Consider the following 12,974-nt stretch of genomic DNA (forward strand, 5'->3'; position numbering starts at 1 on the left):
GACATCTATACTGTTCTGTGAAATTTTCCATTCCAGGTTTCTATCTCACCTAGCTGTGCTGGGGAACCGGCAGAGACTGTATAGGCCTGGGAGGTCAGGTAGTCACAAACGCAGCCAAATTCCATTACAAAGATTTTGCACTGGAAAGGGTCTGCACAAAGGCAGAGAGATCTTCTGGGAGTTCAGCCACAGCTATAGTTTTCCTGTTTCCAGAGCTTAGTGTGTGGGATCTTAAATTGTGTGTCTCAAATCCATGATCAGGCAAGGAAGACTCAGGAGCACGGTGGAGGAGTCTCAGGAGATTTGCAATCCCTAATTCTCCAGTGCTATACAATGAATAATAATCTCACCAATGTTGCTTCTAGTGAAATCTCACTTTCTTTTTGCAGTGGTTTTGAAATGGTCACACAGTTGTTTATTTGTGTCTTCAGGGAGTTTTCAGTCTCTCTGAAGGGAGGCACAGGACCTAGAACCAATGCCTAAGTGTGGAATAGGCACAGCAAAGGTCTACATTCTCTTGAAGTTTTTTACTGTGGTGGTGGAGTGTGCTTTTGTGATCTAGGAGTGCTCCAGGTCATTGCTTCTTTCCCTAAGAGGCTCCACTTTCACCTCATCTGTGGTGCGTTGCATCTGCTGCGTAACAGAAACTAACTGTATTCAAAGGTTTCTTGCTTAGAGACTGTAGACAACCATGGAAAAATAATTAATCTTTTACAGAAAGTCATATTTTCAGCTGCTGTCACCTGAGGGACTTTTGGGAGCTAGAGTCCTTCATGGACTCTGGAGCTCTCTGTGCTCTATATACACCCGTATCAGCTTGTCATTTGGTCCTAGTTTGTCCTCATTGAGGCTGAGATACAGATGACCATCCAACAAATGTCTACTTTGGGATATGCTGAGCACTTCCTAGGCTTTGTTGCACTGAGTAGCTTTCCATTCAGTGTAATAGGTGCTTAGACAGGTGGTGCACATATAGAAAACTAATTTCAGATGCTCTAGATCCAAACTAGATCTCACTAAGAGTTTTTCAACAGCACATCTTCCCCTCTTTCAGCTTTCTGTCTGTAAATGCTCTGTAAATGCTCAGATTCTTCATGTTTGTTGCAACAGATAAGTCATTACCGGACTGGTGTCCTGTGGTCCAAACAGGGACAAAACAGCAGCAGCTCCAGACACTTTTTCATTTTGATCTATCTGTAGCTATTGTGAACCTTGTTGCTGCAATAAACATCCTTATCTCATCTAACTAAAAAGATGTTTTTGCACAAGCATACAGCTGATAGTGATCAGATGAACAGAGTAGCAACTGATATTTACACAAAATGGAATTTTTTCCCATATGCTTTACATTTTTGTAATAATTTTAGATCTCCTTGGGTTTGAAAGGAGATAATGTATAGAACCAAAAGGCCAATATCCTTTAAAGGAATTTAAATCTATTTGAGATAAGCAAAAGGGAGAGATGAAGACTGAGAGAAGTTGTCCATCGATTTCTCCATGAAACTAATAGGTGTAAGATATTTATCTATGTTTACGTATTCACCTTATGTTTTGAAGAATTTATTTCGGAAAGAGGACAAGGAACAGAGGCTGGTAACTTGAGGGACCCTTCTTTGACAGCAATTAACTTGAAAACAAATTGTCTCGTTTAAAATAAATTTATGAGTATTTTAAGGACATTTCATAATGACAGTACTTCAGAAACTAAGGAAATGGAGATGTGTCTCACTAAGTGTTCATTTATAGTCATATTACATCTGTGCCTATGTTCCAGTTCATGCTAATAACCCAAGTAATTTCTTACATTAAAAATTTCCTATGAAGTAGTTATGTACGGGAAAATTATATGATATAAGGAAGCAGTGACAAAGGACATCTCTAGATGACAGAGTAGTGTGCCATTACTATATTTGGAGAAAATATCAATTGTTCTGTGGTAGAACCCTGCGAAAAGATTTGCAGTGCAAACTTGACAGAATTGTGATTATGATATGGAGGTCACAGGTAACACAAAGATACAGATGCCTAAGGATATATGTATCCATATGGATATCTGTATGTAATCTGTATATTACATATACAAATATTTGAACTTATTAAATAGAATATAACTAGAAGATCTTGACATTCAAAGAATCACAGAATGGATGAGGTATGAAGGCATCTCTGTAGATCATCTAGTTTAGCCTTCCTTTCCAAAGCATAGTGAGCTAGAGCAGGAAATCCAAGGCCATTTTCAACTGAGGTTTGAATATATCCATGGAGGCTCCACAGTCTCTCCAGGCGATCTGTTTCAGTATTTGAGCACCTGCACAGTAGAACAAACAAACATAAAAATAAAACCCCTAAAGTCTTCGGTCATACAAGATACTGAAATGAAGAGGTATATCCAGGAACGGGCTGCAGCTTTGTAGCCCTAGCTTTGAAATTAGTTTTCCACTGGTAGGCTAAATCTCTCTGGTAAGCTCTTAAAGTCATGTTTTACTGGTTTGCATCCCTTTGAAAAGAAGATGCTTCTTTCTTAGGGGTGTAAGTGGTGAAAAATTGAGGATTTGTATAAAATACTGATTTTGAATAATTTTAATTCTAGCGTTGAATCACTGAATTTTATGGTAGTGAGGAGAATTACGTGTGTCTGTGTTTGTGTGTGTGTGAATAAGTACAGGTATACACACACACAAACATTTTGGGTGCAAAGAACACAAGACAGACATTCTTATAACTTTACAAAATCCAAGTAAACTATCAAATAGCTCTTATTCTGCAATGAGAGTGCTTGCATGTTATTAGAAGGAGTGAAGTACTGCTGGTAATTATGTCCTTACAAAATATTTCAGCTTTCAAGGTACATACCGGAGAACTGAAGCTTAAACAGAGATAGGGCCTGCTTTTGCATTAGTGTGACAGGTGACAGATCTATCGACAAGAAGAGACTCTGACCCAAGGAAGCGATGCTCCTTTGGACTTGTTTTTGGTTTAGGACATTAGAGAAAATGTAATTTTCTAGGAAAAGAACATGAGTTAAATCTAATTTGCTTTGGCCTTAGTAAAATGCTTGGTCTGATTGCTATAAGGAAAAATATCAAGTTTTCTTAAGAAAGAGAAGCTGGCGGTTATCAGAATAATTGCAGACTCAGGTTTTCACATAGAATACTGGATGAGGTCGTACCAGATACAGATGCCACAAATTTAAGAAGTGTTGCCACTTCAAAAGAGAACTGGGCTAGCATTCAGGAGGAAATGGGTGACCCTGTCAAGTGAAAAACTCGAATCACTAAAATACTCCGTAATGCAGAAAAGTATTTTGTGTGGAAAACCTAAATTCCTAAAGATGAAACTATTTGTTCAAGAAATTAGCTATTCGGTACTTTGCCTGTAATAGTTTGTGACAAATCTGACACCTAGTTTGGTACCCCTAAGCAGTCTTTCTTTGTTTATAGGCTCTGTTTAACCAACGCACTCCCAAGCACGGATAAAGTAAAGCTACTATTAACACTGGAGAGGCTTACATTGGTGTTTTAGAGAAGGACTCCTACAAATGTATGTGATAAGGCATGTGCATCTACATTCAAAGTAGTGGCAGCAGAGGCATATAAATAACCATTGGCTGGGAAAAGCAAAAATGTTTAGCCTAGCATGAACATTTAGGTTTTGGACTATTTCATTGTGGTGTGGTTGCCCACACACTAGTCTTTACAAGGATACAAGACAGAAAAAGTTGATTTAGTGTTGACTTTAATGTTATCCTTTTATACTTGGTATCTCTGGTGTGTTGAATTCTTGTTTGTTTCAGTTCTGGAACTGTACACAGCACAAGGATTTCTGGGCTCATAGCTGTTTCTTCATGCCCGATCTTTCCTCCAGCAGGAGGAAGAAAAGCGACCATGAGGGCAGCAGGAGAAATGCTGGTTCCAGTCCAAGAGGCTGCACTGGGATTTCTGCAGAAGGATGCTGCGACAGCCTCCCAGTGCTTTGCAGTTGCACAGAGGACATTTAGCAGAGGTCAGAGGCTTTTGCAGCTTTCCAGATTTTGGCTTGTAGCACATCACTTTATTTGAAGCACTTCAAACAGCATATTTGGTTTGGGGTCCAGCTGGCAGGTTTCTGTAGCACAAACACAGACAGAGTTACTTGCAGTTCCAGCACTACAATTTCCCATTTTGTTTTTGTACTCATTGGGCTTCAGTGGAAGCAGTCAGAAAATGCATCTCACCAGGTCCTGACATGCCTCTGTCACCACTTTTCACATAGTGGTTCCTGTGCTCTTATTTGTGCCACTTCAAACATCTGAACTCATGACAACAAACATCTCTGTTCTCCTTCAAGCTTTCTTCTTTTGACCAAGTATTAATAAATATCGTGGCTTTGCCACAGAAAATTACAAGTTTATTTTAATGTTCATTTCTCAGACAAAAGATTAATTGCACTCTTCTTTTTCTATAACCCAGAACATTTTTTGCATGAGACAGTAACACAGAACACTTGTCCAGACATAGCCTAGTTTCCTTTCTCCTTGAGAAATATTTAGGCACAAACAGAAAATTTTCATTAGTTTCTGTCTTTCTATCCATTTCTTTTACCTTCAGTCTGCTTGAGGTTATAAGCTCCAAATGAAAAACATTGCTGAATTAATAAGCTCTTCACTTCTCTTTTGTTCTACAGTTAATTTCTCAGATGGAATACAAAAGGAGGACGAACATTCAGGTTTGGCTAAACAAAAGAATGTATATAAAGATGGTAAATACTTTCATATATACACCTGGATACTTTTCCATGTGATTTTACAAGCTGAAAATGCATTCACTTTTAGCCCTAGTTTCACGTCTGCTTACTTCACCCAAAGATGCAGCTGTTACTTCAGCTGGACACTGTGACACTGCATGTTGAAGATACTCTCCTGCTCCTGGTCCTTCTGGGGTATGGCTCACCAAGTGCTCTCATTTGGGCTGCCTGGGGGAGAGAAGGTCTTCACAGCATCCCTACATTATCTGTGGGTTCTCTGCCTGGAACATCACTCTGTGTTGCACAGCATTTACATGTTTGCATGTGAGATCAACTCCTTCATTTTCTTCTGCTGGTTTCCTTCTGCACATGGGTAGGAACCATCCCAACTCCTTTTATAACCAAGAGGGAATTTACTGCTTTACCTGCATTGCTCTATGGAAACAGATATTTGATTTATTCCACTGTAAAAGTCATTCGTGAACAGTGATGAAATATGATCTTAACCCTTATTTAGGCAAAGCTCAAAATTACAACACTAGTTTTGCTATTATCTTCAGCAAGGGCTGAGGAAGCAGCAGGACTGAGTTATGGACCATATTTCCTAGACTGAAATGGTATTCCCAAGAGGTGCAGTGGCTTAGTAGAGTTTTGGTGATGCTACAGACGCACATTTTCAATCTCTACTGGAGTTTCTTATCTTGCTCTTCTGAGATTTCGCAATGTAGCAGAGAGATCAGGTCCTAGAAGTGATGTAACACAACAAAGAAACAGAAAGAATTGAGACCTCTGTCCTTTAAAGCAAGATCAGCCAGCAGAATAAGTCCTAAATATACTGTGGTGCTGACACACCTTTATTTTAACACCTTTGTGTGATTTAATTCTGTGGAAAGAGACATCAGGTCCTGTAAAGCTATTAAACCTTCCAAGGGCAGTCTGGAGTCTAACAACAAATTACGGTGGTTATAAACAAGGAAATCCTTTGCCCTCTTGCCTTCATTCTGGGACTTTGAAGCTGGACATAAAGAAAAAGCCATGCTCTTATGGGAGAAGGAGGATCTCTCTGCCATGCTTCAGGAGCCAAAAAAATTTGGATCATAAGCATATTATTAATGAGAAAATATTTATTTTAGTGTTTCCTCTCTGGTTTTCTTCAGAAGTTTCTCTTAATGCACCATCTTTGGCTCCCACTTGTGTACCGTGCTCAGATAAATGTCACATTAACCTTCAGAAGTGTACCTGTTGACTGTAGTGTGTGTGTGGTAAGAGCAGTTCTGGTGCCACAGCATGCTCCAGCTCTTTTATCAAGTCCTTAACTCGCAGAGGCTGATATTGTGTCAGATCATCTACAGTTGTTTCAAAAGACTACCTGACAAGAAGATAAGAAGAAAACGCCTAATTCTTTTCCTGCTGATGTCTTCTGGATGTTTTATATCTTTGCAGTACTTCACAGGCCAGTTCACAGGATAGTTTCTTCGGTAACATTGAAGAAAATGCACCTCATTCCTTTCTTTGCCTCTCCTTAGGACTGAATATTTACCTCCATTTCTTCTTGCAGTGTCAAAAAGTACCCAGAATTTTTCAATTGAAAATTGAAAAATTTTTCAATTTTTCTGTCTTGAACTAAAATCACAAAAATCCAGCTGGTGAGATCTTCGATAGTATTGTTTTTTAGTATAAGCGTTGTTTATGAAGAAGTGGTTTAGGAGGTCCAGGGATAGCAATATTTTAGATTTGGTTGATAAAAGCTCCTTTAATTTGTAGAGAAAAGTCCTTCTGCAGAGAACTGGAGAAATAATTCCTCCTTCACTGACGTGGCAGAGAAGTAGGCCTTCCTGTATGTTTAAAAAAAATAAAATCCGTGCAAAATGCAGACTCAGCTCTGGCTACTGTTTAATGCATTTTCAGGCTGATGAGCATCATGTACCTCCATTCTTGTACTTCCAATCCTTGAAACAAAGGTAACTGGATTTAAAATAGGCTAGTAAACAGTGGCATAAGTAATTTGTACTTTTCAGATCTTCAAACAGCCTTCTTCATGTATACAGACTCTAGGATGGACTGTTCCATGGTGACCATCAAAGTCAAAACAGGTACACAGCTTCCTCCTGCTGTATATACTGAAAGTGTTGCTATAGATTAGCCTCTGGAATGGATTTGATAAAGCAGATTCAGAATGTTAGCTGGAAGCACGAATGCTCTTAAATCAAAGTTTCCTGAACTCATGCCTTCTGAAGCATCAAATGTTGAGAAAATTACAGCAGAGAAGGACAAGTAATAAAACAACAGTTCCCTCAAAATCCAGGTCAGGGCCTTATGTCAATTCTGTACACACCAACCTATTCTTGTAACAACAACTTTCACAAAACGGAATAGTGAGGAGTGATTAAGTAGCACATATGAAATATTTCTTGGTATTATAATTTGAAAAAGGACTGCTACAAATGATAATTGTGGTACAGTTACTGTGCTTCTGTGTCAGCACCTGCTGGGCAAGGAGGGAGGAGGAGGCTGAAATGAACCTTCATCTCATTCACATGGCCTGATTATACGTAAGCTTTTAATCTTGCTCTCATTTCACTTTATATTTTCATCTCTATTCAGTTTCCAGAAAAGTGTTCCTGGGTTCTTGAAAAAAAGAGGAGGGTATAATTAAGTAGGAGAGTGAAACATGTGTTCGGTTACAGAAAGCAATATCATTTCTCCCCTGAATCTGATTAGTTATTGTTCCCTTAAGTAGTAATAAGTATGTTCACGTGCTTTGCAATCCAAGCCACAAGGCACAGATGCTGGCCAAATGCCAGTGCAGCAGCCCACTGATGCCACACATAGAAGACAGAGCCTGAAAAGGCTCCAGCGGAGATCCTCTAGGGAGGCTGAAGCTTTGGTCTATGTTTTCCAAGAATCCTCTTTTAGAGCTTTTTTAGTAGCCCTGCTCCCTGCCAGCTCATGCTTTTACAGTTGGCCAGGCAGTGCAATGTGGGAAATGAGCCTAAACAATTGCATCTTAAAATCTCTTTTATTTATTTGATCAGCATAATTTCATACAGCAGAGGAAAGCAAGCTTAACTATAATGATACTTCTCTTGTGGTGATTTTACGCAAGTTTTTCTAAGCTCAAGTCATTTTGTTTTCGAACAGTCTGTGTATGCCACAGTAGATTTTGGTTCATCACTGCTCTATGTAAATGTTCCAAGTTTTACATGTTTCACTGTGTTAATGATCACCAGTAACATAAAGTTCAGGGATAAGGATAGAAAGAACAAAGGATGCTCTCTAAGGACAATCTCCTCCTGTATGTCAGCTTGGAGGGTCTTTAGGTAAAGGCACTCAGCTCCACAGGAAGTCTCTTCCTCTGCCAAGAAGAAAACAGGGGTCTGAAATTTTGGCGCTCTTCAGTCAGTTGCCTTATGAGAGCTTCTTTGGGCTAAAAGGTGAAATGTAGAGCAGCAACAACTGGGGAGGGGGGAGTGCGAGTACACTAGACTGCAGGAGTTATGGGTAAGCTAGAATTACCTAAGGTTTCCCTCATTCCTTAGGGTGCCACCAAGAGTCCTGCCAAAAAGTCTTCTCCCTCCACAGAGAGACCTTAGAGCCACCGAGCATGACAGAGGCATAAATTTACTGTGTTTGAGTCTCACATACATTTGGTCTCAGAAGGTTGAGAAAACTATGAATAGATGGATGGGGACTCTTCTAGTGGATACTAGCGTACAAAAATGGAGTCATGAGACAATGAATGAGTTACAGAACTGTAAAACATTAGGTATTATCATGGCTTTTAGGTATATTTCTTAAGTCACAGTTTTGTTGATATTATTTCTTTTCAAATTTCGATTTATTCCTTTGTCTCCTATTGCACTGCTGTCTGTTTACATAGTAAAATCACTGGATAGTGCCTGTTCTCACAGTCTTCTATCATCAAATGTCTGATACAAACTGCTGCCTAATATTTAGTATTACTAATGTCCTAACGCAAAAGGTGACGTGTAAGTTTCTTTGGTAGAACACATTTAAAATACTCAAACATAGAAATGCAACTACATGTGACTGTCTATTGTGCGTGTGTGTGTAAATATTTGTAGTGCTCAAAAAAGTTCTTTGTCAGCAATTTGTGGGCATAAGGCTGCCTGACAAACTACACTATACCCAGAGGTTATTTTACTATACTGTAATTACTACATAATCATGAATAGATGGATCATATTTTGAAATTTGTTCCAGGGCTTTTGAAAATGAATGTGTAAGTCATGAACCTATTTAGTTTATATTTGTATAAAGTTCAAAACAAATATTTTGTGTTATTTGCATAAATATGAAGATCATATATGCAAATTAAACTCCAGTATGGGCATCTCTAAAAATGAACTTAAACAATGTAGTGATGAAGGCAGTTAGGTATAGTCATCAAATCAGTTAATAATCTAAAAGATGTATAGTGAGCATCACTGAAGTCAGACAAAATATTGTTCTGCCCCAAACGGGCACATAAGTTGCACAAGAAAATTCATAAAAATCATAGAATCATAGAATAATGAAGGGACCTTAAAGATCATCTATCTCCACTCCCCCCTTCCATGGAGAGGGACACTTTCCACTACATCAGGTTGCTCAAAGCCCCATCCAGCCTGGCCTTCAACGCTTCCCAATATGGGGCTTCCATGACTTCTCTGGGCAACCTGTTCTTGTGACTCACCACCCTCACAGGAAAAAAATTCTTCCTGATAGCTCTAGATCTCCCCTCTTTCAGCTTGAAATCATTATCCCTCATCCTGTCACTGCACTTCCTGATAAAAAGCCCCTCCACAGCTTTCCTGTAGGCCTCCTTTAAGTACCAGAAGGCTGCTACAAGATCTCCCTGAAGCCTTCTCTTCCCTGAGCCAAACAACAAGCTAAACAAGTGCAACTCTCTCAGCCTGTCCTCATATGGGAGGTTCTCCCTCCCTATTATCATCTTTGTGGCCCTCCTATGGACTCGCTGCAACAGATCCATGTCCTTCCTGTGCTGAGAACTCCAGAACCGGACACAATACTCCAGGTGAGGTCTCATGAAAGTGGAGTAGAGGGGCAGAATCACCTCCCTCGACCTGCTAGTCCCACTTCTTTTGATGCAGACCAGGACACAGTTGGCTTTCTGGGCTGCAAGCATACGTTGCTGGCTCATGTTGAGCTTCTCATCCACCAATCCAATCTTGTCCTAATTTTATCTTTACTTATTAAATAATGTATTACTTGTAGAGAATGAACAAAATTAAGAAAAGTGAGGATTATATGGTCAGGACTGTCTAGTTAGTTAATTGCAACAGAAGCATATCGTGAAGATCCTATTCTGAAATATGCTGACAATGAACTCTAATATATGTCACCACATAGCACAGATTGATTTCAGTTCAGACAACCTCAGATAATGATTAGTACAGATGATAGTTAATGCTGCAATTTGCATACCACGGATTAACGCTTAATGTGGGTGATTATCATAAGTAAGCCATGCAGCTCTCTCCTACTTTCCTTCATCTGCAGATATTCAGGCATGACATTAAACTCATCCCTAGTGTACAATACTCACTACTACGATCAGTAGTATGAAATGACATTCAGCGCCAGCTCTATGAATTTAGTGTTCAAATCAAGGAATTTAAGTTTTCAAAGTCTGAACTAAAACCACTCTCTAATTATTTATATATTCATGTTAAACTTGCTGCACTTTTAAAACAACTATATATATATAAAACTGGAGAATATTAGTCATTTGAAAATCACTACCCAAGTTCAGGTTTTATAGTAATCAATTTTAATTCTGACTGCAGAGAGGCAATATTCTTGAGTTTCTTTAAAACTTAAAAGAAGTTCAGGTTTGATTCATATATATATATATAGTGAAAGAATTGTGGAAATAGATATTCTAAGAAAAACAAAAGACATTTATATGTAGCATCAGGAGTACGGGAAACATAACGATGGTCTACCATCTACCTATTTGAAAACTGTATTTTGAATTTTTTTACTTAGTGGTTGCAGTGGTAGATGATAACTGCTATGTGTGAAAAACAGAATCATGAATGTTGAAGATCTCAGCTTGAAGATATTTAGTATTTTAAATAATTGTCTTAATGTTTTTTGTGATGTTTGGACAGATCCGTTTAAGGCTTTTCTGGTAACATATGGAGTTCTGTAACTGTGGTTTTGTGATGCATGCACATTTCATAGTCATGATCAGTCACCAGGGTCCATAATATCTGTCATCCTAGAATATTTATCTTTATTCCACAGAATCTGAAGTAATTTATATACCAGGGAACTTATGGGTCCAGGTGTATGGCTACCAATATTCAAAGATTCTAAAGCCCTTTCTGTGCTGTTTATGTCTTATAAGCCCCTGAATGTTTTATATACGACCCTCCTCTTGTTGAAATTAAATATTTCCACTTTAAGTGTCACCTCCAAACTGAAGTAAGTACAATATTTTCAGAAAAAAATTATAGTCCAGAAAGATATTGTTCAGATAATACCATTTCTTTCTGCAACATTTTACTCTGGGGCAGGGAGTATCACAAGGACAAGAGAGGAACAAGATGCTGATCTCTGCATTTAGCTAACCTTGGGTCATAATACATAACCTATTTCAGGGATTACAGTCCACACCTGAGCTCTTCTTTTTAGAAGTCAGAGGAAATATCTCCTTTTCTTGTGACTTGTCTTGTGATAAGAGCAATGTTTAAAATGACTTTCTATATACATCTGGAAGAAGTCTTGATGCAAACCTGACACAGTGTTGTTCATTTTATCTGACAAACTATGGACCAAAATTGTCCTTTTGCAACAACAGGAAAGTCTAATTTGCAAGCCTTGTTTTCGCTTCGAAAACGTGGTTTCCTTTTCTCTGAAGAAAAACAAACTTCCCTTAGAACAGCTGCTGTTCCACGTCCTTCAATGACTGATGGTATGATGTTTAATTTTGCACACAGTGTAAATACAGTTCATAAACCAGTACTAAACAGACGTGGATTTAAATGAGGCGTTTGGAAGACTTTACCATGTTCATTACTGTAGCATGGAGTAGTCAGCCTCAGTTTGGAAAATAACTTACTATTGTCACAATGTTTGCAGCTGGAATAGAGTTGACTCAAATTGGCAAGAACAAAATTGATTTTGGAATATACAACAGAGGTATGGATTATTCTGTCAAAAATGATTACACACTGAGAAAATGCTGGCTCTAGTGTCATGTATGCTCCTCTCCTTTTTTTGATAAAAGAGTCTTAGCAGTTTTCCTTACTAGCATTTTCCTCTCAGAATGTCTTCTGATGTAAGGAAGTTTGTATCCTGTACTCCCAACTCACAGATTTATGATGCTTAGGAGAAACAGAATGCTCAGAAAAGTTTGAAAGCTATTTGTTTGCTAATTTATTTTTGGTGCTCACGTAATTAAGCCTGCCATGATTAGTTTTAATATGATGAATTACAAAGGTAAAAGTATACCCATTCATTTCACTTGCACATGCAGCACAGGTCTTCCTTACTGTCTGTGGTGCACTTTCACTAATACAGCAGTATGTTTAGAGAATGCAGAAGTCATTTGAAGTCTGTAGAAATGTGATTATATCTGGAGTGAACTATGCAGGATTTTTTTTTTCTGGTTTACTTTATTTTTTAAACCAGAGCCGTAACTATGACAGAAGCTGTTTTTTTCTCCCCAGTGTGTCCATGATTCAACTCATCAGTAAGATCAGGATATAAGGTAGCCTGACCCTTCTTCCCAAAAAGGCCTTCTGACATCTTTTTTTTTTTTTAATATCAATCTGTGCACATTTTCTTCTGTAGAATATTGCTTTGGTTGCATCTAAACAGGTTGTATCCTGTCTTGTAGTTACTCTGTCGTTCTTGTTTAAAAAAAAACCTGCCAAACAAAACAAACAAGATAATTTCAATTCATTAGCTAGAAAAGGTTTTTAAAACTGAACTTCTGCAGAACAGCTTGCACATCAGTTTCTAAACAGATCACATTCTGTGATAATCACTCAGGTTTCTGTATATAAACCTCTATATTAAGTTGATTAAAGACTGGACAGTCAGATTGAATTAAGTAATTTAAATATAAAGGATTTCATATATTACTCTACTTACACATTCACCTAAGAAAAGTTCTTAAACCTTTTCTGTAGAGTTAAATATAAGTCATTAAGAATTATTTTAAGGACACTCTACCTTTGTGAGGCTATATAGACTATTTTCACATTTTGATCACTATC

The sequence above is a fragment of the Cuculus canorus genome, chromosome 3, assembly GCF_017976375.1.
Source record: "Cuculus canorus isolate bCucCan1 chromosome 3, bCucCan1.pri, whole genome shotgun sequence".
NCBI classification, from domain to species: Eukaryota; Metazoa; Chordata; class Aves; order Cuculiformes; family Cuculidae; genus Cuculus; species Cuculus canorus.